Source organism: Pleurodeles waltl, chromosome 5 (assembly GCF_031143425.1).
Source record: "Pleurodeles waltl isolate 20211129_DDA chromosome 5, aPleWal1.hap1.20221129, whole genome shotgun sequence".
Classification (NCBI taxonomy): Eukaryota; Metazoa; Chordata; class Amphibia; order Caudata; family Salamandridae; genus Pleurodeles; species Pleurodeles waltl.
In genome coordinates, this window is record NC_090444.1 from 1,866,833,826 (window position 1) to 1,866,856,667 (window position 22,842).

Sequence of the window (22,842 nt, forward strand, 5' to 3'; positions counted from 1 at the left end):
GCAAGCCTCTTGTTAGCAGGCTCTGAGGGTATCTACCGACCCTTCCCACAAGCGGACTGCGCCAAGCCTCTTGTTAGCAGGCTCTGAGGGTATCTACCGACCCTTCCCACAAGCGGACTGCGCCAAGCCTCTTGTTAGCAGGCTCTGAGGGTATCTACCGACCCTTCCCACAAGCGGACTGCGCCAAGCCTCTTGTTAGCAGGCTCTGAGGGTATATACCGACCCTTGCTACAAGCAGACTGCGCCAAGCCTCTTGTTAGCAGGCTCTGAGGGTATCTACCGACCCTTGCCATGAACGGACCGTGAGCAAGCCTCTTGTTAGCAGGCTATGAGGGTATCTACCGACCCTTGCCATGAACGGACTGTGAGCAAGCCTCTTGTTAGCAGGCTCTGAGGGTATCTACCGACCCTTGCCATGAACGGACTGTGAGCAAGCCTCTTGTTAGCAGGCTCTGAGGGTATCTACCGACCCTTGCAATAAGCCTCTTGTTAGCAGGCTCTGAAGGTATCTACCGACCCTTCCCACAAGCGGACTGCGCCAAGCCTCTTGTTAGGAGACTCTGAAGGCGTCTACCGACCCTTCCCACAAGCGGACTGCGCCAAGCCTCTTGTTAGCAGGCTCTGAAGGTATCTACCGACCCTTCCCACAAGCGGACTGCGCCAAGCCTCTTGTTAGGAGACTCTGAAGGCGTCTACCGACCCTTGCCACAAGCGGACTGTGAGCAAGCCTCTTGTTAGCAGGCTCTGAAGGTATCTACCGACCCTTGCTACAAGCGGACCGTGAGCAAGCCTCTTGTTAGCAGGCTCTGAGGGTATCTAGCGACCCTTGCTACAAGCCTCTTGTTAGCAGGCTCTGAGGGTATCTAGAAACCCTTGCTACAAGCCTCTTGTTAGCAGGCTCCAAAGGCATCTACCGACCCTTGCTACAAGCCTCTTGCTAGCAGTCTCTGAGGGTATCTACCGACCCTTCCCACACGCGGACTGCGCCAAGCCTCTTGTAAGCAGGCTCTGAGGGTATCTACTGACCCTTCCCACAAGCGGACTGCGCCAAGCCTCTTGTTAGCAGGCTCTGAGGGTATCTACCGACCCTTCCCACAAGCGGACTGCGCCAAGCCTATTGTTAGCAGGCTCTGGAGGTATCTACCGACCCTTGCTACAAGCGGACTGCGCCAAGCCTCTTGTTAGCAGGCTCTGAGGGTATCTACCGACCCTTCCCACAAGCGGACTGCGCCAAGCCTATTGTTAGCAGGCTCTGGAGGTATCTACCGACCCTTGCCACAAGCGGACTGTGAGCAAGCCTCTTGTTAGGAGACTCTGAAGGCGTCTACCGACCCTTGCTACAAGCCTCTTGTTAGCAGGCTCTGAAGGTAACTACCGACCCTTGCTACAAGCCTCTTGGTAGCAGGCTCTGAAGGCGTCTACCGACCCTTCCCACAAGCGGACTGTGAGCAAGCCTCTTGTTAGGAGACTCTGAAGGCGTCTACCGACCCTTGCTACAAGCCTCTTGTTAGCAGGCTCTGAAGGTATCTACAGACCCTTGCTACAAGCGGACTGTGAAGCCTCTTGTTAGCAGGCTCTGAAGGTATCTACCGACCCTTGCTACAAGCGGACTGTGAGCGAGCCTCTTGTTAGCAGGCTCTGAAGGTAACTACCGACCCTTGCTACAAGCCTCTTGTTAGCAGGCTCTGACGGCGTCTACCGACCCTTGCTACAAGCGGACTGCGCCAAGCCTCTTGTTAGCAGGCTCTGAGGGTAACTACCGACCCTTGCTACAAGCGGACTGCGCCAAGCCTCTTGTTAGCAGGCTCTGAGGGTATCTACTGACCCTTGCTACAAGCAGACTGCGCCAAGCCTCTTGTTAGCAGGCTCTGAGGGTATCTACCGACCCTTGCTACAAGCGGACTGCGCCAAGCCTCTTGTTAGCAGGCTCTGAAGGCGTCTACCAACCCTTCCCACAAGCGGACTGTGAGCAAGCCTCTTGTTAGGAGACTCTGAAGGCGTCTACCGACCCTTGCTACAAGCCTCTTGTTAGCAGGCTCTGAAGCTATCTACTGACCCTTGCTACAAGCGGACTGTGAGCAAGCCTCTTGTTAGGAGACTCTGAAGGCGTCTACCGACCCTTCCCACAAGCCTCTTGGTAGCAGGTTCTGAGGGTATCTACCGACCCTTGCTACAAGCGGACTGCGCCAAGCCTCTTGTTAGCAGGCTCTGAAGGTAACTACGGACCCTTGCTACAAGCGGACTGTGAGCATGCCTCTTGTTAGCAGGCTCTGAGGGTATCTACCGACCCTTGCTACAAGCGGACCGTGAGCAAGCCTCTTGTTAGCAGGCTCTGAAGGCATCTACCGACCCTTCCCACAAGCGGACTGCGCCAAGCCTCTTGTTAGCAGGCTCTGAGGGTATCTACCGACCCTTGCTACAAGCGGACTGCGCCAAGCCTCTTGTTAGCAGGTTCTGAAGGCATCTACCGACCCTTGCTACAAGCCTCTTGTTAGGAGACTCTGAAGGCGTCTACCGACCCTTGCTACAAGCCTCTTGTTAGCAGGCTCTGAAGGTATCTACAGACCCTTGCTACAAGCGGACTGTGAAGCCTCTTGTTAGCAGGCTCTGAGGGTATCTACCGACCCTTGCTACAAGCCTCTTGTTAGCAGGCTCTGAGGGTATCTACCGACCCCTCCCACAAGCGGACCGTGAGCAAGCCTCTTGTTAGCAGGCTCTGATGGTAACTAACGACCCTTGCTACAAGACTCTTGTTAGCAGGCTCTGACGGCGTCTACCGACCCTTGCTACAAGCCTCTTGTTAGCAGGCTCTGAAGGTATCTACCGACCCTTGCTACAAGCGGACTGTGAGCGAGCCTCTTGTTAGCAGGCTCTGAAGGTAACTACCGACCCTTGCTACAAGCCTCTTGTTAGCAGGCTCTGACGGCGTCTCCCGACCCTTGCTACAAGCGGAATGCGCCAAGCCTCTTGTTAGCAGGCTCTGAGGGTAACTACCGACCCTTGCTACAAGCAGACTGCGCCAAGCCTCTTGTTAGCAGGCTCTGAGGGTATCTACCGACCCTTACTACAAGCGGACTGCGCCAAGCCTCTTGTTAGCAGGCTCTGAGGGTATCTACCGACCCTTGCTACAAGCAGACTGCGCCAAGCCTCTTGTTAGCAGGCTCTGAGGGTATCTACCGACCCTTGCTACAAGCGGACTGCGCCAAGCCTCTTGTTAGCAGGCTCTGAAGGCGTCTACCGACCCTTCCCACAAGCGGACTGTGAGCAAGCCTCTTGTTAGGAGACTCTGAAGGCGTCTACCGACCCTTCCCACAAGCCTCTTGTTAGCAGGTTCTGAGGGTATCTACCGACCCTTGCTACAAGCGGACTGCGCCAAGCCTCTTGTTAGCAGGCTCTGAAGGTAACTACGGACCCTTGCTACAAGCCTCTTGTTAGCAGGCTCTGAGGGTATCTACCGACCCTTGCTACAAGCGGACTGCGCCAAGCCTCTTGTTAGCAGGTTCTGAAGGCATCTACCGACCCTTGCTACAAGCCTCTTGTTAGCAGGCTCTGAAGGCGTCTACCGACCCTTGCCAAAAGCGGACTGCGCCAAGCCTCTTGTTAGCAGGCTCTGAAGGTATCTACCGACCCTTCCCACAAGCGCACTGTGAGCAAGCCTCTTGTTAGCAGGCTCTGAAGGCGTCTAGCGACCCTTCCCACAAGCGGACTGTGAAGCCTCTTGTAAGCAGGCTCTGTGGTATCTACCGACCCTTGCCACAAGCGCACTGTGAGCAAGCCTCTTGTTAGCAGGCTCTGAAGGCGTCTACCTACCCTTGCTACAAGCCTCTTGTTAGCAGGATCTAAAGGCATCTACTAACCCTGCCCCCAAGTGTACTGTGCCAAGCCTCTTGTTAGGAGGCTCTGAAGGTCTCTACCGACCCTTGCTACAAGCGGACTGTGAAGCCTCTTGTTAGCAGGCTCCAAAGGCAATTAACCCAAAATCATATGAATGAACACCCGAAAACTTATAGATCGCTGTAGACAATTTTTTTTCGCATGGCTCCTCTCCTCTTTTTTCTGCTAAAGGCGGCCGGTATTTTAACTCTGAGCACTGAAGGCACGAACCGGCTTCTCAGTGCATACATTACCATTGTGGTCTATGTAGGAATCCACATTTTCTGCATGCTAACTCCGTATATTTAATCTTTTTTGACCCTACACGTTTGCTGGTGTTAAAACGCTGTGAACTTTATATCTGCTAACCAGTGGTAAAGTGCCCGTGCCCCCCCTTCATACATGGTTGAATTGACAATCTTAATATACTTAGTTAGCTTACCTATAAGTTCCTGTGATATGGTACTGAGTGCACACGGGGATTAGAAGTTAAATGCTGCCCGTGGACTGTAGGACATAAAAGAGATGGATGGAATGCTTGAATTAATCTCAGCCACTGGTAACTTCTCAGGACTGCACTCCAGTCCATCGTTATTCTGCGCACCATCCCACCTCAGTTTGGACCAAGCCATATGCAAATCAGTCTTGACGCTTCAGTACCCGGGACTGTGGATCTCATGCACACTATGCCACTGAAACAAAGCTATCCCTGGCTGATGCGTCCTAATAAGGGTGACAAAGATCCTGCCTGGGTTGCTTGTTGTCTGGGCAACTCAAGATGACGGACGGAGTGCTGAAACTTTTCAAACACTCACCCCAGTCACAGATCTGGGTTTAATCCATCGCTCTTTTGCTCACCATGCCATCCGAGTTTGGACCCAGACATATGCAAATCAGTCTTGACCCTGTTCCTCATGGGAGGACCTGGCTCGGAAATTCGGGCTGGACTGTTCCCAGGAGGAGCAGGGTCAAGACTGATTTACATATGGCTGGGTCCAAGAAGGAAGACCTGGCCTGTACGGTTCTCATTGGAGCAGGACCTCTAAAACCACACTCATGTACATCCCACATATCCACAACACCTGAAACTCCCAAGCCTGTATACCCCACATGCTGCCTGTGAGCAGGGTACTTACGACAAAGCCTGTCAAACCCCTGCAGGGTCTGACCCACATGCTGCCTGGGAGGGGAGGCTCTAAATGCCTCTAAAACCCCAACAAGGGTTCTACCTACACGCTGCCTTTGAGTAGGGCTCTAAAGGGCTCTCAAAACCCAAGTGTCTGACTCACACGCTGCCTGGAAGGGGGAGCTCTAAGACCTCTGCAACCCTCCACTAGGGTCTGACTCACACGCTGACTGTGAGCAGGGCTCCAAGACATCTGTGACCCCCCTACAAGAGCTCTACCCACATGCTGTGAGCAGGGCTCTACGACCTCAAACTCCCACAACAGGCGGACCCACATGATGTGGGCGAGCAGGGCTCAAAGACCTCTGCAACTCTCAAACAAGGGCACTATCCACATGCTGCTGTGAGCAGGGCTTTAAAGGCCTTTCAAACCCTCACAAGGGTATTACCACATGCTGCTGTGAGCAGGGCTTTAAAGGCCTTCCAAACCCTCACAAGGGTATTACCACATGCTGCTGTGAGCAGGGCATTAAAGGCCTTTCAAACCCGGACAAGGCTATTACCACATGCTGCTGTGACCAGGGCTTTAAAGGCCCTTCAAACCCTCACAAGGGTATTACCACATGCTGCTGTGACCAGCGCTTTAAAGGCCTTTCAACCCCTCACAAGGGTATTACCACATGCTGCTGTGAGCAGGGTTTAAGCCCTCTCAAACCCCAGAAGGGTATTACCACATGCTTCTGTGAGCAGGGTTTAAGACCTCTCAAACCCCAGAAGGGTATTACCACTTGCTGCTGTGAGCAGGGTTTAAGACCTCTCAAACCCTCACAAAGGTATTACCACATGCTGCTTGAGCAGGGTTTAAGACCTCTCAAACCCTCACAAGGGTATTACCACATGCTGCTGTGAGCAGGGTTTTAAAGGCCTTTCAAACCCTGACAAGGGTATTACCACATGCTGCTGTGAGCAGGGCTTTAAAGGCCTTTCAAACCCTCACAAGGGTATTACCACATGCTGCTGTGAGCAGGGCTTTAAAGACCTTCCAAACCCTCACAAGGGTATTACCACATGCTGCTGTGAGAAGGCTTTAAAGGCCCTTAAAACCCTGACAAGGGTATTACCACATGCTGCTGTGACCAGGTTTTTAAAGGCCTTTCAAACCCTCACAAGGGTATTACCACATGCTGCTGTGAGCAGGGTTTAAGACCTCTCAAACTCCAGAAGGGTATTAGCACATGCTGCTGTGAGCAGGGTTTAAGCCCTCTCAAACTCCAGAAGGGTATTAGCACATGCTGCTGTGAGCAGGGTTTAAGCCCTCTCAAACTCTAGAAGGGTATTAGCACATGCTGCTGTGAGCAGGGTTTAAGACCCCTAACCCCCAGAAGGGTTGGACCCACATGCTGTCTGTGGGCAGGGCTCTAAGACCTTTCTGCGACTCCCCAGGCCTGGACACCCTACTTGTGTGTAGTGCGCATCTCCAAGGCCCCCCAATGCTCCTGCGAGCAGACTTTCAGGACCGTGCAGCACTCTGGCCTCAGGAGGCGAACATTTGGAGAAAACACTGCAGTATCTGTCCGAGCAGGGACGGCCCTGGAGCCCCTCGGGAAGAGGCGGCAAAGCCTCTCCATGGCCTGACCCCAGCACGGCTCTCTTCATCGGGCCCCTGTTCTCTATTCTCGGGGCCCTTCTCTCCTCCAAAGAGAGACTTTGTCTCCCGTATGTTATTTTTGTTACCTAGTAACGAAGTGCTATGAAACGGATGCTGCAGCCAGAATAGAAAGTCCAGAAGGCTGTCCCTCACTATCCCGGGGTTCCCGGACTGATGTACACTTGTGACTGACGGCCCTGGCTGGTCCCTCGTGTAAGATCCAGAGGGGGGGACCAGCACACATTATCCACACACATTGTCGCGGACATCTATGTCTGCCATCCTGTTCCTGGGGCCACCACTCACCGCTGCCAAACCCACAATAATGTCCCGCGTTCTGTTCTGCGCTCTTCACGTCGGTAACTTGACTTTTCATTGCCAACATACCTACATGCCAGTCTCTGTACCCTAGGGGGCTCTGCCCTCCGGAGCCAGGGCCACAGTTTATAAAATACCTTTAATACAAATAAAATAGAGACAAGATTTACTGAGGAGCAGAAGCCTGAGAGTTCTCAGCCGGGAGGTGCAGACCCCGAATCCGGGGGTACTCACCCCACGAGGCCTGGCTCAGTCCTCAACAACGGGCAAGCCCCTTACTGCAGATGATACTCATTCAGAAGCACACACCACGATGAGCAGATGCTCCGGAGTCTGTCTCCAGTCTCAGCACTGGCCCCCACACTAACAAACTGAAACGGGGTGCTGACTCCCCGAGATGGCAGCTCTCCAAAATACCATACATGTCCGGTCCCGACGAGCCGGAGCTCATTCACATCAGACAAGAACTATCACCCTCGGCTTCAGTCGCGCTCTCATCGCCTGCACCTCCAGGGTGCGGTGGGTGCACCCGAGAACCTCCGGGCAGGATGCACACCACAGCTGGAGGTCTGTCCCCCCACACCAGCTCTGGGGCTTAGAAAGAGGCTTCTAGGGAAGGATGCTACAAATAAAAGAAATGCAAAGCGCTGCTACTTAACCTGAGCAGGACCGCCCAGCGCTTGCAGCCACCTCTCTGCAGTCACCCACCCTCATCACCAGAGGCAGACCCTGCCAATAGCGCCTTCTGGTCTTTAGCAAGGTCGTGGCGCTGCCATCAGGGAGCTTCACGAGGCGCGAGGGGCCTTCACGCGGCGCAAGAGATCTTCACAGGCATCTTCACACGGCGCAAGGGATCTTCACACGGTGCAAGGGATCTTCACACGGTGCAAGGGATCTTCACACGGTGCAAGGGATCTTCACACGGTGCAAGGGATCTTCACACGGTGCAAGGGATCTTCACACGGCACAAGGGATTCACGGTCACCACTCACCAATACATGACTCAGAGGAACTCCAACTGAGAGCTAGAATAGGATACTCGAGCGTCCTTGAGCAATCTGCAAGGGCGCAGAGTTCTTGTAAATTACAACAGTCACAGCAGATTAAGTTCCCTGGCAAGTGGTAATCAGCTGATGAATTGTGTGCCTGGGGACGTGCTCAGACGAGCCTGATGTAATTTACTATTGATGATGGAAGGGCACATATCGATCTGCCTCTCAGCTGAATGGCCTCCCATGGTTGATTTGAACCGACAACCAATACTGCCCATCCGTGGAGGGGATCACGGTCTCCTTCCTGGGACAGCCTGAGTCCCTCCACTGTGAGCAAGCAGAAAGTCCATGTCATACTTTTCATTCTGACCCAAACACTGCTAACTCCCACAGCGACTACAAGAAGTTGTCCTGGTGTAGCTGTCCCTGGCTACACCTTTTGGCTCAGTAGATAATCTTTACTTCCACAGAACCTTTGAAGGATGATCAGTCCGCCTGCCAAGGAAGGGGGTGGTATCTGTTACTGATCTCTTTCAGTGTTTTCTGTGCTTCTCTCCTCCCCTGATATTGGCAATTTAAAGGGGTTTGGTGTTCGTCATTATCCTGGTATCGAGTTGGACTCTGCTCTTACAGAAGCCGTTTCTACTGCTTTCTGACATGGGACATATGCTGTTGTGCCCTCGCCCGCCCCCTCATTTTCTGTTGTTTTCCTCTTTTCCAAATTGTTGGTTTTAATCCCAGACACTCTCAAACAAACTGTTGCACATGCCGGAGGTATTGCATTAATCATACTTAAGTATATAGTGAGGTCCTGCTTACCTGCACCGGAAAGACAGCTTGTTTGACAAAAACACATTTAATGAAGAAGGCATGTAAATGATCTTCTGCGGAAGAAGAGGCCCATCAGCCCACGTTCTGAGCAGGGGCAGGTGAAACTTGTGCAATGTGACTCCGCGGAGTTACATAAAACCTCAGCGAGATTCACAGAGTTCCCCAACGGGCAGACATCGGCACGTCAAGCTGCTCAATTTGTGATTTAGCGTCAGGAGCGCATTCCACGCTGAAAAATCAGTGCGGATGGTTCTCCTTGGTGCACCAGAGGGCCAACTACTCGAGCTGATATAGCTGCCGCTCGTGTAGGTTTTCTACATGAGCTACAGTACTCTGACCGCGAACGGTGGTGACCGCCCGCCTTGGAAATCTCTTGCTGGATGCCCTCCTTTTCACTGAAAATCAAGCCAGGGGACACCAAATCTCACTCGCCAACTTACCATTTTGGAGCCATGTGCTAGGAGAAATCTGGCAACGCGAGCATTGGCGAAATGTTGCTGGAACTCAGTGATACAAGCGCGGAGCCTGAAAGATTTCTGCCAATTCTATGGGCGGATCACAATATTTCACCACCCCTGGTGCTGGGGACGCCTATAAAAGGTCAGAGGTCCAAACACATTGAAGTTATTGGGGCTAAAGTTTGTAAACTGTACATCTCCCAAATCATTTTGGAAGAGCAAAAAGGATTGACTAACTGGACCCCAGCACCTCTCATTTTCCAAACTTTTTCCCATCATACATTCAGAGTGGGATCTCAAGTGCATAATAAGTCTTCATCACGTGCATGAGCTGAATAATTTGGACTGGCGTCCCACGAGATTATTGGTGGTTAGAACTATTGTATCTTTTTCTTTATTGTTTTTGGTCATAATTATTGTAATTTCTGTAATTGTTTCATCATATTTTTTCCAATTGTTTTGGCTATCTCCACATTTCCACTGGTGTTTATTGGGTGCACTCTTGATCACCTCTTTTAGTAAAGGACATGGTTACCTGATTGATGAAGGAAAAATCCTTTTCTTAATGTTATCAACCCTTGTGAGTAATTATGGGTCAGATGTACATAGATTCACTTTTGCATTTCCTACACTGCAAATCCAGAGAAATCATTATTTAGGAAATGCAAAATGATATATACCTAAATACCAATTTCCTAATAGCGATTCCTACAACGTAGGAACCGCTATTAGGAAATCACAATTAAGAAATCGCTTACCATTTGTGACAATGGGCCGGTTTTGCATTTCCACAATAGCAATTTCTCATAAGGAAATTGCTATTTTGGAAATGCAAAACCAAGGATGGCTATGGGCAAAAAAAAAAAAAAAACATGAATCACCTCAAAAATAGTGGTGCGCATGTAGAACACACATGACCCAGGGGCATGTGTGTGCTCTGTTGTACTTTACACAAGCAGGTCTCGCCTTTGGGACCATGAAAGTATTTAGCCACGGAGTACATTACAGTGGCAGATCGAACATACCATAGCAGACATTGTGCAACCACTGGTGACCCCCCTAGAAGGGTCACCCAAACACATCAAAAGTGTTCAAATAGTCAGTGTAATAAAGATGGTATGTTGGCATGAATCATGGTCATAAGTGCAATTAGGAGAGATAAATTAAACATATACAATCATCATCTAAACCCAATAAAAACCTTTATCAGAAATAAACGTTGTGTTTGTGCATTCCTTCATACACCTGGCATTAAACTCTAATGCTCAGAACTGTCCTTAGAGGGCACCACATTAAAAACAGCATTTGGAAGAAACATGGTCATGTAATCATACAGTCAATTCCTAGAGGGAATAACCACATAAAAACAGAATGATATGCAGTGTAACCACATAATGAGCCCTGGGGAGCATAGTGCATTACACATTTTCAGGCCTACTAGAATAATATTACAAACAAAGCCCTTAAAACACAAACTACTCCCAGCTGTAAAACAAAAGCTCCAGCCATGAGAGAGCTTAAAACGTCACTGAATGGTGGGAGAGGTTAGTCTTCTGGGGTGCCCTCAACCTAGTGTGGGACCCAGGCACGACTTAGAAAGAGTGTGTGGTGCCGAACGTTTTGATGGTGGTCCCATTGTCATAGGACTATGACAGGAAGAGTTATGGGCAAACATGTTTTGTAAAAGGAATGCCTCGCAAAGCATTAGGAGATGAGTTTCTGAGTGCATCGAATATTGTAGTAACTTAACAGTAATGTTCAGAACAACCTTTAGGGGGCACCACCATAAAAATAGCATTTGTAACAAACATGGTCATATAACCATATATTCAGCCCCTAAGGAGCATAACATATAACAACAGAATGGAAGAAAGTAACGCAGGGTAACCATATTTTTTGTCCCTAGAGGGTGTAGTGCCTTACACATTAACAAGGCTAACAGGCCTACTGCAATAATATTACAAACAAGGCCCTTAAAAACAAAAACTACTCCCAGCTGTAAAACAAAAGCTCCACCCATGACAGCTTAAAAAGATAATGAATGGTGGGAGAGGTTATTATTTTGCTCCCTCCCACCCAACCTAGTGTGAGGACCCAGATATGGCCTAGACAGAAAGAGTGTGCTGTGCTGATCATTTTGGGGGTGGTTCCATTGTTGTAGAACCACCATAGGCTGAGTTAGGGGCAAAAAAATGTTTTGTGAAATAAATGCCCTGCAAAGCATTATGAGTCAAGTTTCCTGAGTGCAATGAATATTGTAGTATCGGCTCTCCAGTTGTGCCGGAAGAGCAGTATTGAGGATTTCTGTGTTTTTTCTGTTTAAAATGAGCCAGTTTGTATATTTTTCAACTGTTAAACTTGTACATAAGTGGTACTCGTGTAAAGCTCTCCTCTGATCAAGTTTGTGCTACATAAACCTTAAAAAAAAAAAAAAAAAAAAAAAAAGAACCCCCTTCAGCCTTTGAGCGCAGACACCACAAAGAAACAGCGGCAGGCCCAAACGCAAGGAAGAGGAAGAAAGAACATATGGCCACGGAGTGCGAAGTGGACAGGTACAAGAAAAAAGTAGTGTGCCACACTACGGTATATGGCCGATCGTGCAATAATCCATGTAACAGGGTCAGTCTCCGAGGTGGTAAAACACATAAAGCATTTACCTACGAAAGCAAGGGAATTCTGAAAGGCAGGCCAAGGAACGAATGAAAGTGATGGAAGTGAGATGGGCGTGGTTAAAGCCCACACAGTAGACTACAGCATGTCGAGAGAACAGGGCATGCATGCGTCTGCTAGGCTCCAACTAAAAAGCATCTTTAGGGGCTTTTTTTTTTATTTTTTATTATAGCACATGGTTAACATCGACGTGGAGTCAATGGTAATTGCATTTTCTAAATGCTCAATTTGTATTTAGGAAATGCTTTCTATATCTAAATAGGATTCACAAATAGGTAAATCCCTATTTGCGAATTCCTATTTAGAGGATCATAAATTGCGATTTCTACTGTGTAGAAATCTCAATTTGCGATTCATTAAAGGGCTCTGTACATCTGAAAAGCCCATTTAGTGTTTCTTAACGGCCCAAAATTGCAATTCAGGCAATTAAGAAATACTAAATGGCTTTGTACATCAGGCCTTTAAAGTTGTTGAAATACTGTACTCTGTCCTATGGTTTCTATTATATACAAAAGACATGAAAATTGTTTATTTAAAGATTTCAGGTAATTTAATTTGCAAGGTTGGACTAAATCACTTGGTCTATGCACACTGACTAAGCTATGAGATTAGAGGGCAAGGCCCCCTTGTGTGTAGACATACATCACAACCTCAGCTTTAACCGTATTCTGGCATGATATTTGCAAAGCAGTAGTCTACAATACGGGTGATAACCGCTAACCCAGGGGCGCGGGTACACACAATATCAGACGCAAAAGACCCCCAAAGGGGAAGTGTCGCCCTCGACTTTCAGAGCCACTCGTTTTATTGTTTTAGAACCCCTCTTGAAAGGAAATTCTTTGAAGATTAAACATAATTTTATTTTTGTAATTTCAAAACAAGGTCATAATCTCATAATATCAAACGTGCTCCTATACAGTGACGGCCCAGTGCAAAGTGACAAGATGAAAAAATGATGTGTTGCTATATAGGATGTCTGTTCTTCGGATATCGCTATCCATATTAAAAAAAATGTTTTGAAAAACAGTCCACATTTATGAATTTTGTTAATGTTGGATGTTCACAGTTAGAGAGGTTTATCCTGATAACATCAACCAAAATCCCAGACTGGTAATGGCACCGATATACCAAGAACTCTTATAAAACTGAACTCTCGAGCCGGGAACCAAACAGCCGTGCTCTGCCACAAATCAATGTGAAAGCTTTTACATTTTGCTTTCAAAGTTTGCAAAGCTATCACCTCTGCGAGCCCCAGATGTTTCTCCACACAGTAAATACTGTGTCAAGGGAATTGATGGGTCCCTGTGTTCCCTTCCCGTCATCCTTCCGTGCGGTCTGTGATTCCTCTAACTGCCATCTCTGCTTAGGTGCATTTCCAAGGGGTTTCTGCATTGGTGAACTGGACACACATAACTGCCCATCATCTCTTAGACAAATACTCAACTTCAAACAGCAAGGACCATGAAAAGGAAGATTTAGCCATCATAAGAAATAGCACATTAAAGTAGTAAGTACTTCAACATTTACCAATTGTTCAAACCCAGCTCAAGGTCACACACTATTGATATCCCTCGTGACAAGTTAAAAACCGGTCTTTTTTTAAATAGCACCGACATGAAACCAGCCCAGGTCTGAGACACGAACTCAGAGGCAAGCGAGCGGCTACCTGAGGGTTTATATGAAACTAGTTTGTGGTCTCAGGCAAATCTGCAGGGAGTGCACGTGCGCTGAGCCCCAGCAGTCCATCAACCTGTTCACTATAATCAACACCTTTATTACTGGTTTTCAGACGGCTAGGTATGAACCACAGACAAAGAACTCGGTCTCAAGCTGAACACACACTGGCAAAACAAAACGCGGATGCATATAAAACACTTCCAAAGTATCAACAGTAATCTGGCAGGGAGTGGGAAAAAGGCAAAAAAAGGCTTTAGCATTAGTGGCGCCCAGTGCAACAGTCTTTGTTGGAGCCTCCACAAGGATCTTCTTCCCGGATTCCCTCACAAGCACCCTGCATTGGTGCCCCTCATGCTCACTTATTTTATAGGGCACTTATCCCCATGTAGATTGTCAGAGGACTTTACATCACAAACATCTTCAAACAGAGACAATGAGTCATACACGTGTGCAAATCAATGTACAGGAAATGGTACTTAATACAATAAGGACTACAAGGTCTAGGGTCACATGGCATCCATACTGGTAGGACTTATATTTTAAGAGTGCTTGGTCCTGAGAAATGAGGGGGCCAAATAAAAAAGCTTTTACGATAACAAAAGATGAGTTTATCGAAAAGCAGAGCACACCGCAGCACCATATCTAGTTACATACAGTGCTGTTGCTCTCTCCCCTAGTGCTGGTATGAATTAGGCTGCCTTGTGCCAAAGCACACACCCTTGCACCATAGTGCAGGGGCCTTGTGTGAGGACAAACTTAGCTTTTATATTGGAAATGTGCCAGTCCAGCAAATAGTGTCATGTACGAAGCAGCACATATACAAAGTTGCAAAGTTTTGAAGACAATATATCTTTCTGACAACTTAACACCTGCCTCGAGGAGACATAATTTGTTTTATGTCAATCCCTTTCTCCCAGAGTCAGAAGGGACTAGTGTAGAAAGCCAGGAGTGACTGCGCGAGATCGTCCATGTAGAGTAGAGCCTGGTGCTACTTTGGGTCTACGGCCCTGAGGATCAGGATTTACTCTGAAAGGTCGGCCGCAGAGGAACACTTTGCACTAGGTGTGCAGCACGTCTGTGTTGCAGACCATACGCAAAGTGTTCATGAATCAGCTCCATAAACATAACACAATGACTGGTGTGGCATACTAATACACTGTACTGCTTCCAAAAGGAACCCTTTTAGCAAGCTTAGAATGAGAAAAGGTTGAGGGGGGGAACAATGAGGCTCTAAACCTGTGCCTTTCAATTTGCATGCAGCACTTTCATCCCAGTTCACAGCTCAATGTGCTATATTAGAAGGAATGTTTCTTATGAACTCCTAGTAACTAAAGGATATCTGTGGCAAAAGCAATAACCCACTGAGCTATGCACATAAAACGCCCATCTGCAATCTGCATGACACAAATTGTTTATTGCAGAGGGAAGATTATCCCTCTATGCTACTATATCAAGGGTCCAAACTGTGACTAAACAAAAGGTCAGATCTCTACCTCAAGCTCATTAACCACAAAAGTTATCATGCAGTTGAAATTATCCCCTGAAAAATGCCTGGCACACACAGATCTCTGCAGCCCGCTCTTATCTCACTTCAGCCTGTCACGCCGAGTCCACCCCCTTCACCTTGCCACCCTGTGCTGTGGCACAGGTCACACTGCCCAAAAGCTGGCACTGCAAAAAGAAATGGAGAAGGTCTATGAATATTCAAAAACTTGTAGAAAGATATTAACTGTCAACTGTGTTGGTATGTGGTCTATCACACAATATGGAGCACATATTGTATAGGTGTTACTAACAAGGTGAACAAGAAATACACAACATACAGTATTAACAATCACTCTTATTGTTATAGAGCTGTTTTTAAAAAGTTATTTTTGTCCCAATAATTAAAATGTACTTTACAAATCTCGTAAGGATATCTCTATGTATAATGGGATTATAATTAGTGACCTACAGGTTACAGACATTACTGCAGATGGAACAACGTTCCTACAGACAGCTTGCACACTGCAAAGACTAGACATCTGAGAATTTAATTCTTTAAAAAATACGTGAGACTCTGTTTTTGTTCCTAAAACAGACCTCTGAGTGAGTAAAGATGGGGCTCTGAGTGCAACCCACCTCTCCCTCCGACAGCACCACTTGTGGTGCAAACTCTGGGGCTGAAAGAGGCTTCAAGGCAGGTGAGGCACCTTCTGCCAGCTCTGACCTGCCACCATTACTACCTGAGGAAGGGCATTTAGGGGCCTCTTTACCAATGTACAGCTTGGTAAGACCCAATAACTGTTAGTTAGCAATCCAGAACCGGCTAGAGATCCACACGTGCCAGCCTGGCAACCCCTTCAGGGTCTGGGGAGTCTGCTCACTGAGCCCATGTATGCAGCACTACTCTGTGAATTACGACTTCCACAATGCAATGCGCTGGGGATGAAACAGCCAGTCTGATAGCAGCCCCCCTGGGTAACCAGAGCCTGGTCAGAGATCCAGACGTGGCATGTGCCAGCCTGGCAGCCCCTCCAGGGTCAGGAGAGTCTGCTCTATGTAAGCAGCATTACCTTGTGCACTACAAGTCCCAGAATGCAATGCGCTAGCGATGAACCAGCCGGAGTCTGACAGCAGCCCCCCTGGGTACCCAGAGCCTGGTCAGAGATGCAGACGTGGCATGTGCCAACCTGGCAGCCCCTCCAGGGTCAGGAGAGTCTGCTCTATGTAAACAGCATTACCTTGTGCACTACGAGTCCCAGAATGCAATGCGCTAGTGACGAACCAGCCGGAGTCTGACAGCAGCCCCCCTGGGTACCCAGAGCCTGGTCAGAGATGCAGACGTGGCATGTGCCAGCCTGGCAGCCCCTCCAGGGTCAGGAGAGTCTGCTCTATGTAAGCAGCATTACCTTGTGCACTACAAGTCCCAGAATGCAATGCGCTAGCGATGAACCAGCCGGAGTCTGACAGCAGCCCCCCTGGGTACCCAGAGCCTGGTCAGAGATCCAGACGTGGCATGTGCCAGCCTGGCAGCCCCTCCAGGGTCAGGGGAGTCTGCTCTATGTAAGCAGCATTACCTTGTGCACTACGAGTCCCAGAATGCAATGCGCTAGTGACGAACCAGCCGGAGTCTGACAGCAGCCCCCCTGGGTACCCAGAGCCTGGTCAGAGATGCAGACGTGGCATGTGCCAGCCTGGCAGCCCCTCCAGGGTCAGGGGAGTCTGCTCTATGTAAGCAGCATTACCTTGTGCACTACGAGTCCCAGAATGCAATGCGCTAGCGATGAACCAGCCGGAGTCTGACAGCAGCCCCCCTGGGTACCCAGAGCCTGGTCAGAGATGCAGACGTGGCATGTGCCAGCCTGGCAGCCCCTCCAGGGTCAGGGGAGTCTGCTCTATGTAAGCAGCATTACCTTGTGCACTACGAGTCCCAGAATGCAATGCGCTGGCGATGAACCAGCCGGAGTCTGACAGCAGCCCCTCTGGTCGCCCACGGGGACCCCTCCTGCCTGTGCCCAGGGCAGTGCAGGGCTCACAGAGCGCCTCGAAGCCCGACAGGCGCTAGGGGGGCAGGGACGGACCCCCGTGCCAGGAGTGACCCGCACACGCACCCCCCCAGGGCTGGGCGAGCTCCTACCTGCTGTGACGGGGTCTCGGGGTCCTTCAGGGGTTCCCTCTCCCGAGCACCGGCTCCGCTCCACCCTCCGGACTCCGCCCAGAGTCCGACTGACGGCCACTGACGGGGCAGGGCCGGTGCTGCTGCGGCCGAGGGCTCTCGGCCAATCAGGAGCGCCGGAGCATGGCCTATGCGAGGCACGAAAAGAGAGCGGCACCAAGACTGGCTGAGAAAACCGTTGTCAGGTCTTCCACGATGGCAGGCTCTCGTGCCTCATCTGTCGTTTCGGATTGGCTGCCGGTGGTCCTACCAACTGTTCATTGGCTGTGAAATGAAGCAGCTTGCATCAACACCTCCGATTGGCCGAGGGCCCTTTTGTTATTGCCTTGAGGCACGGTAGAACCTCTGTTCCACGTGATTGGCTGGCAGGGATGACCGCATCTGCATACGTCAACAGATCCCATTGAGGTGGGAGACTCCCCATTTTTAAAGCCAAGAATAGCTTTATTTCACCAGTTTTCGCTAGAAATGGGTTGCTTTAATTTCAGTCAACGGGGAAAAGACATTCCGACGATTTATTTTTCTCTGTATCCCTATTTAGTTTTGAAACGTTGGCATGTGTACATATGACCGGTCATCTCGAAAGCAATTCTATATTACCAACTTCCGATTGGCTGCAGGAAGTATTAACATGCGCTGATTGGCTCCGGTTAATTACACCGCTGCATCGGATTGGGTGTAGTAAGTCTCTGTCGATCGATAATTGGCTGTCAGACCAGTAACTCCCCGCGGACTGGCCTCTGCCCACCCAAGGACCCTGCTCCACAGCAGCGCCTGGTCCGCTGAGGGCCACCCGGTCACTACCGCCCCTTCATACGTCACTTCCTGCAGCAATGGCACGCTGTCCCCACTAGTCACTTCCGGGTGTGCAGCAGACGCCGGGTAGCGGTGACATCCTTCGCGGCTGGGACTGGACCGCAGCCTCGCCCCGCAGGTACCAGGCCCGGGGTCACTGGGTCTGCACGGGGCCCGTCCCTTCTCGTCCTCCGTACAGAAGGTGCAGGGGTCAGGGTTGACTCAGACCTGCAGATGCTCCTTAGCTCGAGCGTGGCAGACACCGCAGGCTGTGATTGGAAAAGACCCATTGTGACCTCACTAACACCTTACAGCTGCTGTCAGCCCGCCCCCTGCCCCCATTGGTTGGCTTTATTGTCCTTCTCGTTTACTTTACCCTTATTGGATATCCTCCCCTGTCTTCTGTGTGCCCGTCCTCTGAAGCATAGACCCTTTACCATACCCTTCAAAGGCTGATTACATCCTGCAGCTGCTCACTTTTTAAGGAAACTCCTGTTTTATTTTAAGCACGCTATGAAAGTGCGTGCGTTTCCCAGCTCTCTGCCTCCTCTGCTGCTGCTCCGCTGAGATACCTCACTCCAACCTCTCAAGGGTTCGCAGTGCGCCTTGAGAATGACAACAGTTGCCAAACAACTCATCCACTCATTCTTAACTGGAGTTCATTGAACTCAAGTAATAAAAAGCATTTTTCTTCATAGGTCTGGGTATTTCAGTTAAACAAAAGTAGCAAACTCTGTGTCTGACCCTAGAGGGCATGACATCGTACTAAAATGCATGCCAAGTGCTCTTTTTCTACTAAAAATGTTTCTATTTCTCTGTTTGGATGACTTAACATCTCTCTGAAGTATGCCTCACTTCATTAGGAGATAGAGGACTAATTCAAACCGCGCTCTTTTCAGCCACAAAGCATCCCCTTGTGTGTTCTATAGTTACATGAGGTATTATTATCCTGTATCACTCAAAGTGTAAAGAATGTTAAACCTTAGGAATTCAATGCAATTAAAATTTTAGGAAATGCAAAGCATGGCCTTCAAAACAGAGGAAACAATGCTCTCTGCCTTTCGTTTTCCCCTTATTTACCCTTTGTTGGAGTTTTTGTTTTCAGTATGGGGTTTCAGGATTTCTTGCAGTAGTTTGGAGTTGTCAACCTCGTAGGCTTGATAATGCTCATAAGTGTATAATGTACAAGCACACCTATTCTAATCAATAGCCATTACAGTGTCACTGACTTCAGCAACGGACCAGTATAATCAGTATTGTGTACAACAAGTTTCCTGTGCAGACACAATAGTGTGCTTTTATATGGTCTTTCATTCAAACGCATCTTGAATACAAATAAACACAATTCATCATGTTCTAGCACAGCATGTACCGGTTGACCACGTAGACAAAAGGCTGTCCAATGATTCGTGTTCAGTTAGAAATACCTGCTTATTTACACCCGTATCTGGTTTAACAGATACTCACTCAGAATGTACACATGCACTCTGCAGCTTTTATTTTTTTATATACAGTGGAAGTGTTTACTTGACTTAAGACACAAGCAGGTACATGGATCAGGTGTATGTCTACCCCAAAAAAGTAGGATGCTCACTGGTCCTTGGACTTTTACCTACAACACATCATCGCAGATCCACCAGTTCTTACAGCTGGAAAAGCAAAACTCCAAGTCCCAGAAATCAAACTGCTGTTTATGAATGCACCTGGGCTCGATGATGGATAACTGTGTGTACATTTGTGGCTGTGGTGCAAAAACATGTATTTACATCTATGCTCTTCCGCTGCCCATCAGTGAGGCAAAGCACAGCCCTATTGTGTTATCGGGGCAAAGCTGAACCTCTGTTCTGAATTAACTACATTGAAAAACTAGCACTAATTGTTAATTTCTGGTTATGAATTAATGAGGATGGTGCCAAATGCACAATAGCGTTTTCAGCAGCAGTGCTACTAGGAAACAATGTTCCTTCTCTTTGGTTACTCACTAATAGCGACTACAGCTTCATTAGGTCTCCCTACACACCACTTTTTCAACTGCTTGTTCACAAAGACATATTCTGGGAATTAGAAACACTAACAGTGGGCTTTGACACAAAAGGCACCCAATGGTAGGCAACTGGCTGACCCAGGCTTATTTGCTTGCTTATTATACTATTCCATTGATTTCTTGTCTTCCTCTTCTTGTGTTTCTTTCCTAAAGAATAGCTTTTTAACATCATTTAGATTGGATAACCTTATTCTTCCACTGGTTACATTTAGGGAACTACTTTTTAGGTCTCATCTGAGACAGAACATGCACTGTCGTTTTTGAGACATTTTGTTGGCTTACAGGGACTTAATGCGCCCTCCCATTGCTCACCAGTGGTTGGCTTCATTGTAACTCTCACTTCCTTGCTTCTCTTTTGCTAGCACATGCCTGCTTCATTTGCTCTTCATATGTTTGTCCCTTCCCTGCAGTCTTCCCCAAGTACTGCTTGTAGGAAGCTGGATTCTGGTTAAAGTACACCCCCATACACACTTTTTGCCTATCTTTGATGCACCTTTGACTGAAGTGCACTGGGTTCCTGCTGACCAGGTCCCCAGTGTTCCTTCACCAAGACAAGACACCTGGTCACTTGATCCCCAAGTGGTCTGGCCCTTTATCATCTCTGTAAGTCCCTAGTAAAGGGTACTCCTGGTACCTGGGGCATGGGTACCAAAGAGTGTCCCTAAAAGCAGCAGCACAACCTGTGCTACTCAAAGGACGCAACACCGTCCTCATGCAGACTGCTATTGCAAGCTGCATGACAAGGTGGTCCCAAAAGTGAAAATATGACATGGCACACAGCCCGAGTGCCATGTCCCCTAAACACTGCATGTAATATTTGTAAGTCACCCTACAGCAGGCCTTACAGCCCTAAGGAATGGTGCATTACATTACATGTCTGGGTATATTTGCATGAGCAGATATGCCTCTGCTATCTCTTTGTCGATTCTTGGACATGGTAAGTGAACAGCAAAGCCATTTGAAATACATGTGCAGGACACTGATCAGTACAAGTTCCCCAGCTACATGATGGCTTCACTATACATAGGGATGTTTGGTATCAAACATTTCGTATTAATAAACCCCACTGATTCCAGTGATGGATTTATTAATACAATTTTATTTTAAGCACGCTATGAAAGTGCATGTGTTTCCCAGCTCTCTGCTGCTTTTCCACTGAAATACCTCACCCCAATCTCTCAAGGGCACTCAGTGTGCCTTGAGAATGACCACGGTTGCCAAACAACTCATCCACTCATTCTTTACTGAAGTTCATAAAACTTAAGTAATCACCAATGATGAGAGCCTTTGGAGGTCAGAAACAAAGCCTCCTCTGGCAGGGAGGTTGCACACCCCTGCCAACGGGATAAACTGGATTCCAAGGCAGGAGGCTTCAAAGAAGATTGGTATGCCAATCGGGCCTTCCTCAGAGGAAGATTCAGACCTGCCCCAGGGCCCATCTGGCATCTGGACAGGTGGGGAAATTGCAGGAGGCGTGTTGCATTTCAAGGCTGGGCACTCCCGAGGGTGACCAGCCTGAAATGGACACAGCCTTAGAAATTCTGCCATCTTGTGTGTGGTGGAATTAGGAATTGTGGGACAGGGTCTATGTCCACTCCCCAAAGGAAGTGGTCATCTGGGGGTGTAGTGACCCCAAGGGTAAGGCTACTACCCTTCACTGCCTGTAATGCCCCCTAAATTGAGTATATAGGGGACCCCCTGATACTAGGAAAACAGGTCTTGGCCAGACACAAAAGAAGAAGTGGGCAAAGAGGACTGCTGACCCAAGAACCGAGGAGCACGACTGACTTGATGCCAACCCTGCTAGCCTACCTGCCCCACCTGACCCTCACAGAGCAGCTGACCTGTCCTGCTGCTGCAACCTCCAAGAAACCAGGAGAGCTGCTAGCGCTTCGAAAATTACCAAGAACTCACTTGGAGCAGAGGAGCTGCTTTCCTGCATCTGCCGGCAACCAGAGACAGAACTGTGAGAACTGGGACGGCCAAAAACCAGATGCCGGCCAGCACCACTGCACCCGAGCCTGAGCTGAAGAGGGCCAATGGTGCCAACGTGGTCCCCAGTCCTCCAGCTGAGAAGCCCACCCTGTGCTTGCTCACTGGACTTCACGACGGCAGATACCCCCCCCCCCTCCCCCCTCCAACCACAAGTAACACCAGCACCGGACCTAACACCAAAAGACACCATTGCACCCAAGCCCCACAGCCTGAGAAGAAGTGGACCAACGGTGTCCCCACGTGCCCAAGGACCTCAAAGGTTGAGCCCCCGTGGGTTTTCCCAGGGCTGACTTTCCAGTCCCAGCTCCCGCCCAGACCATTTCCCATTGAAGTGAATGGGACAACTGACTCTGTAACACCCCTGCACCAAGACGCCCCAGGGCTTCCGAAGGTGACCTGTTGGTGTGGCCATTGACCCTGCCCCAAACTCACCTCAAGTCCTAGAGAGCAGTCAGGTATTACTTCTTATAACAACGGTTTTCCTGACCAATATTTCTGAAGATGTCGGAGAATCGGCTGGAGGTGTAGTCATGCCCAGTGGACTGTAAATACATACAGTCATGTACCCCTGAACTGAGGCATGGCAACAAGATATGAGGTTGGAGAGGAGACCGCAAAGACAAACCAGTCCTCTCGAAGAAGAGAAACTGTGTCTATGTTTGTCCTGAATGTTTCTGTGACAAATGGAATTTCTTTTGATGGAATCCTCTGGCATTTCGGTATGTTGATGCATTAAGTGATCCATTGGTAACAATGC

At 48.9% G+C, this 22,842-nt stretch overlaps 2 protein-coding genes across 7 annotated transcripts in view; one reads left to right on the forward strand and one right to left on the reverse strand.

Moving 5' to 3' along the window:
- The window catches only part of KLC4 (kinesin light chain 4), a 364,418-nt gene extending 346,910 nt beyond the window's left edge, over positions 1 to 17,508 (reverse strand). For 2 of the 4 annotated variants that reach the window (XM_069236409.1, XM_069236412.1), the window contains exon 1: positions 17,213 to 17,503. The gene's annotated coding sequence lies outside the window, so the exon portion shown is untranslated. Of the gene's footprint in view, positions 1 to 17,212 lie in introns of all 4 variants that reach the window. The other 2 variants (XM_069236408.1, XM_069236411.1) reach the window with 2 other exon arrangements.
- Positions 17,509 to 17,569: 61 nt separating this feature from the next.
- MRPL2 (mitochondrial ribosomal protein L2) overlaps positions 17,570 to 22,842 on the forward strand; it is a 63,863-nt gene continuing 58,590 nt past the window's right edge. Inside the window, exon 1 of one of the 3 annotated variants that reach the window (XM_069236414.1) lies at positions 17,570 to 17,659. The gene's annotated coding sequence lies outside the window, so the exon portion shown is untranslated. Of the gene's footprint in view, positions 17,660 to 17,853; positions 18,186 to 22,842 lie in introns of those variants that run through there. The other 2 variants (XM_069236413.1, XM_069236415.1) reach the window with 2 other exon arrangements.